Source organism: Nelumbo nucifera, chromosome 5 (genome assembly GCF_055504915.1).
Source record: "Nelumbo nucifera cultivar China Antique chromosome 5, China Antique-T2T, whole genome shotgun sequence".
NCBI classification, from domain to species: Eukaryota; Viridiplantae; Streptophyta; class Magnoliopsida; order Proteales; family Nelumbonaceae; genus Nelumbo; species Nelumbo nucifera.
In genome coordinates this window covers 59,171,821-59,178,006 of record NC_142653.1, presented here as the reverse complement: position 1 = coordinate 59,178,006, position 6,186 = coordinate 59,171,821, and the positions used below count along the sequence as shown (strand labels likewise).

The 6,186-nt window shown below is 37.4% G+C and overlaps 1 long non-coding RNA gene across 1 annotated transcript; it reads left to right on the top strand.

Moving 5' to 3' along the window:
• On the top strand, positions 1–5,649 carry LOC148791653 (uncharacterized). Its single transcript, XR_016076026.1, has 2 exons — positions 1–426; positions 5,433–5,649. It is a non-coding gene; the product is annotated as an uncharacterized LOC148791653 (long non-coding RNA).
• The last annotated feature ends 537 nt before the right edge of the window (positions 5,650–6,186 follow it).

Sequence of the window (6,186 nt, the reverse complement as noted above, 5' to 3'; positions counted from 1 at the left end):
CATCCAGTTCCCTTTCCCTTCATCTCACTGGCGACCGTTTCGAGCCTATTCTCACACCCTGTTCTCTGGTCGTCGTGAAGGAGGCCTCACAATGGCAAGATTCCCCCATTTTCGATCGGATTTCCGGTGATTATTCACCGTTTCCATAGCTTCACCTTATTCCCTCAAAATTTACATCAATTTCCTTCAGCTTTTGGGTTTTCTGGCCATTTGCCAACCCCCTTGTCTGAGTCTCCTACGCCAATTGCATAGAATCGTTGAATATCAATTTTGTAGTCCTCACTGTTGTTAAAGAAAACAATCTGAGAGGAAGATTACTAGATCCCCTATTGCAGCATCTGTATTAAGGCCTACAAGCCATCACCGATTGAAAAGGATCGAGGCTCCCTGTTCTCTTGATCGAACCAGGCCGAAACCCCATCTCAGGTAAGTTCTAATTTACTCTACAACTCTTTTCCATTCTATTGTCTATATATCCCATTTTCGATTTCTATTGGCAATGAGGTTCTGTAGAGCCATCCTCTGTAATTTTTTTGCCCACATCGTTGCTAATAATGAGATCCCTGTGATCCTTTTTCTAGAACCATTTTTTATCTTTCTTTGTCTTCTGTCTTTAAATCCTATTTGAATGAAGATGCTAGTGAAGTCGCAGATTCCTTAGCTTTTTTTTTTTTTTGTTTAGTTATTTCTTACTTTAGTTCTGATGTTGTTTAGTGCCAGATTTCTTAGCTTTTTTTTTAGAAGATGCTCACCTTGAAATTCCAACCTATCAAATATTCAGGTCATACTAAAAAATTGTTTGCCTTCACTAGCAATGAGAGAGATGGTCATTACTTGTGAGTTCAGGACTAGGAAGATTTCCTACCCCAGTTATCCTACCCCGGTTCACCTTCAATGGTTAAAAACCAGAAAAGGGAAAAATGGATCAAATATCATAAATACAACTTCATAAAAATGTAATCAGATATATTTCAACAAGTACATTCCTTTTTTATTCATTCTCATTTCATCTGGTTTGATAGTTGCCTTTGCAATGATTCATGTCTTTCATATTTCTAATTAGAGATGTGTAGGTTATAGATCTAACCTTAAGCAGCTCATTCTTGTGGTTCTCTAATCAGCTAACACTTTCCCTTAACTGGCTCAGGGGCCATTTGATAACAACTAAGTGGCTGAACTGAATGACATTAATTTGTCTAAACAATGGGTTTTTAACAAATAGGATTTCAAATGAATGAAGATTCTGACCCTATGATTTAGAAGTTCTAAGATGTGGTTAATTTAACATGCTTTGTATATGTATATGTTTCTTGGATTTAATGTAAAGGGTGGTGTATCAATTTTTATATCTATATTTATTTGGAAATTTCTTATATTTTAGTGGGTCACTGTTTATGTTAACAATCAATCATAAAATGAGTGGATTTTATGTTAACAAATAGGACTTTAATCTAATACCTTTAATGTTCTTTTGTTCAGCATTGGAAAAAGGGCAGCACAAAGTATTTGAAGTAGTGGGTTTTATGCTGCATTTTCGGTCGATATAGATAAAAGAATGAATTGGAACTTGGTATCATTACATTATTCATAGAATCATGGAATCCATTCTGCTTTTTGATTCCTGCACATCAGTCCAAACATAACCTAGTTGTGATTCTTGAAAACCCATATATGAGTGTCATGTCATGCCAAGTACTTTGGTTGAAGTTTGAAGGTTAGGATTTAAAGTTGATGACAATTGTCCATGGTTGGATAAACCTTCATCAATAGGACGCCTAGGATGCCTTGAAGTTGATGATGGAGAAATATGTGAATAGGAGTTTAAAGTGTGAACTCAACTAATTTGAAGGAAGAAAATAAATCATATGGGATGGGAGTTTAAAGTGTGAACTCAACTAATTTGAAGCAACAACCCAGGATCTTTACTTAGTACAACCCAGCCCCAGGCAACCCCATTCTAATACCTCTTTCCCCACCCCTGCTCTTGCTAAACAATCTGCCACCATATTTGCACTCTAGGAACCCAATTGAATGAGGAACCACAGTTTGATAGTCCCCTTCTCCTCAACATCTTTCCACCCCTGTTGTTGTATCAATTCTAAACCTTGAATCGGTACTAACAACTTTGCCCTCAAAGAGATACCCTGTCCTGCTAGGCCTGTAAAACTGAGAATAACAGTGCTTTGCTGATCTCTTACTACACCCCCTAACCCAGACGGCCCTAGGTTCCCCAGACAACACCCATCAAAACTGAACTTAATTACACCCGCTTCAGGAGGATTCCAATCCAGCACTCTTTGTTGTTTTCTAACTTGAAAAGCAGCCAAAGTTTTCCATCCCCTCAGCAAATCATTCATGGAAACTCCCTTGAATTCCTCTGTCCCTAGTGTCCAATGTGTCACCCTAATTATTGTTAACTTTAACATCTCTTCAACAGACTTGCAGTTTTCCTCAAACAGTCTTGCATTTATTTTAGCCCACAACCCCCACAAAATTGCCTCTCTCAACACTTACAAAGAACCTTTTGTCTCTGAGTAGTAAAACTAATGAAATCTGTCTTGAACAGGTCCACAGCCTCCCTTGGTACAACCCAACTCTTTCTCAGTAAAGAAAAAAAATGCTTCCATGATTGATCTGCAAAGGGACAGAGCAAAACCAAGTGGTTAGTGCACTCCCCACTCTTCAAGCACAACTCACACACACACATAAGACAAGTGCCAGTTCTTCCATTTCTTTTGAAGCCTCTCTTGGGTATCTATGATTTGGTTGGCAGCTTCCCAACAAAAAATCTTGACTTTGGGGGGAATCAGACTGAACCACAATTCTCTAGCAGGAAAGGAAGGAGGCTCAAGTGTAGGAAGAAAGGTTCTAAAGAAGGAAGAGAGTAAAAACCTTTAACATTGGGTGACCAAACTCTCCCATCACACCCTGAAGGGAAAGCTGCACATCTTTGAGTAATTCAAGCAAACACAGGCTTCAAAATATCTCAGAGGTCTTCTTAAACCCAAATCCCATACCAACCTAGTATTTCCCAGGTTACCATTTCAGCTAAAGTTTTGTCTCTGAAGTTGGATAAGTTATAATTTCGAGGAAAAGGGAGACAAAAAGGAGAATGCCCCCTCCACAGGTCCTCTCAAAACTTTACCTTTCATCCTGTTATGGCATCATATCTTATATGTTGTAAAAAAATTGACAGGTAAAGACAAATCACTTTCGAGGGGCTTCTACATTAGGCACCCTAGCTGGTCCAGTGTCCCAACCATTTGGGTGTACCCCATAAATGCTTTTAATAACTGATGCCACAATGCTTAGTCTCTTTAGGGAATCTCTGTAATTAATCTTCCTATCCCCAAACCCCCCATTCTCTAGATTTGCAAACCTCTTCCCACTTCAGGAGATGGTTTTATGAGCACCCCCACCTGAATCCCACAGAAAGTTCCTCATTTTCCTTTCCATTTCTTGCACCACTTTAAGAGCTTTGAAAACTGACAAACAGTAAGTTGGAAGATTAGAAAGAGTAGACTTAATTAAAGTGACATAACCCCCTTTTGAGATATAATTCTTTTTCCATGAAGCTAACTTTTTCTGAAATCTCTCTAACACCCCATCCCAAAACTCCTCTCACTAGGATCCCCTCCCCCCCAAGGAAGTCCCAAGTATTTCAAAGGACACTCTTGGGTTCCACACCCAAAAACATCTCTACCACAAAAGCTGCACTGATGCCATGCTTTTGTAGTAGTACTGATTTGCTACTTTCCAATTTGACAAAAACACTTTCTTTGGGTAGAAACTGGGTAGAACCAGTAATATCAAGATCTCCAGAAGATAATTTACTCTCTATCAGCAGCAAATGCTGCATATTATATGAGGGCTGAAGTAACCACATACTGGGTAGGTTGGGTTTGCATTGATGCTAGAAAAAACCACAACTTCTTGCAGGCTCCTTGCTGACTTCTAACCCTTTTCTGAACCCACCATCACCTCAAAAACTTCATGCTTCTTGACTACCTCCATTTCTAAACCAGTTGATAATTGTTTGCAAGTCCTCCTTCCACTTTAAGTTGCAATATCCCAATTGCAGAATAAGAAGTAACTATGTTAAACATACCTGAGTACACTACTGGCATCTTCCCGTCATCAGGTTAATTCAACCTGATATACAAAATGTGACTCAATTTAAAGAATTTTGGAGGGAATATCTTAGAAGGAGAGAGAAAGAGAGAAGAGATGATGAGGAGAGGAATGGAAGAAAGTGGGAATAGAGAAGAAAGAATGGGGGAAAAAGGAGAGAAGAGATCACCAACAAAACCTTTTAATGAAGGAACCAAAATCCTGAGTTTCCAGCCTTCTATTCAAGTCCATCTCACTTTACTTATTATAGCTTATAGGTATTAAATCTGAAAATTGTTGGAAAATAAGTACAAACACTTTTATTGGTAAACAAACATTAAAGCTTGGTTAGGTTTCACAATATGGAAAGCAAGTTTATATTTCAACTATAAATAAGCTAGAGTAACAGTTGTATGCCGATTTGATATTCGTCAGTCGAAAACATTTCATGATGAAACAGCGATGGTACCAAACCACCTCTAAATTGATCACAATATCATTCCGGCTTTGTCTTTGACTAATTCAAGTGTGTTTAAAATAAAATAATTCAATTGGATTTCCATAGTAGAAATTAAAAGAATAGAAAAGGCATAATCTGAGATAAGGATTACATTATTAATTCTCATTTAATCAGCTGACCTTAAACATGGATAATATCTTAGCTCCAGGCCATCTGTTTACTGGATGTGCATCTTGAGCATATGAGATTGAATCATTTTTGGAGGGCCTATTCAACCAATCTGAATCCAATATAGACCACCATTACCTTGTACTTATTGCTGTCTTTCATGGCAAGATATTCCCTGTGTGCAGTTACATTTGTGTTGTGCATAGGGTGTGCTAGTGTTTTGTAGTCACCAAATCCAAACTCTATTATATATATCTAGAACCTATATTACAAAGAGAGAATTTCAATTCCAACTTTAGTCGATGTTCAAACTCTTATATACCCACAATGCCCCTTTTACCTATAAAAGTTCCACTTCCATTCTATCTCTCTCTCTCCCTCTCTAAAAGATGAGTCTTTGTTTAAAGCCACATTGAGCTCATAGGTCAATTTACATCTTTAGTTCTAGCTCATTGTTATAGGGAAGCTAATAGATGTAATGATAGATTAGTTAATATAGCCTTTAATCAAAATTGCTGTAATCATTACTTTGATCATCCTCCTTTGGAGAGAGAGAGAGAGGGGGTCATTTGTTTTTGATAAATAAAGATGTATTTATTTACACAAAGAAGAGGTTCAATACAATTAGGGGAGTATTTTCTATTATATCTCCAAAAATGTGATTTCTAACTTATTTTCTATTATTTTCTTATAGGTTGAACATGGTAAAGGAGGACACTTTACATGTGTGGATGGAGACGTTTGATCAAATTTTACACGCCATTTTTTTTTGGATTGAGTTTTATGTATTCAAGAACCTTGAATTTGTAGCAAACACATGGATGTTAAAGCACTTTGAGATATAATTCATTTTTTATTATATAATCTTTTAATGGAATTTTAAATTTAAGTTCATCTTATATTATGAATTAGTTGTGCTTGTATTCAATACATGAAAGAAGGCATCAAAAAATAATGAAAAACATTTAGGAAGCTGTTATAGGTTTATGTTTTTAGTTACAGTCAATGAAAACTGCTGCTAAATATTATTTTAGCTAGCTACGTGTCACAAGTGTTCTCTTCGCCGCGCCATCAAGTGCCATCCATCGTGCCTACAGCCATCACTCCAATGTTCAAGTGTGTGTCATGGGTGGGCTATGCATGTATTTTTGTATGGGGGATTGCTAATGGCATTCTTGTAATTACCTAGTATAATTTTTCATCATTTTGATGTATCTTTATGTCACTCTCCCAAAAGCTTAGCGTACTCTTTGAGGGGAGGTAGGTAGTCGAGTGAGTCATAAGCGTGTAAAGGTTAAGCACGAGATCCCCTTGACTCTGAACTGTGTGCTTGTGCTTGCCATCCATTAATGCAATACAAGTAGCCTTTTTGACTAATTCGTGTGTCATCTTGTTGCCTTTTCTTGTGTTGTTGCTTGTTACATAGGCTTACTCGTCACATTCGAGTG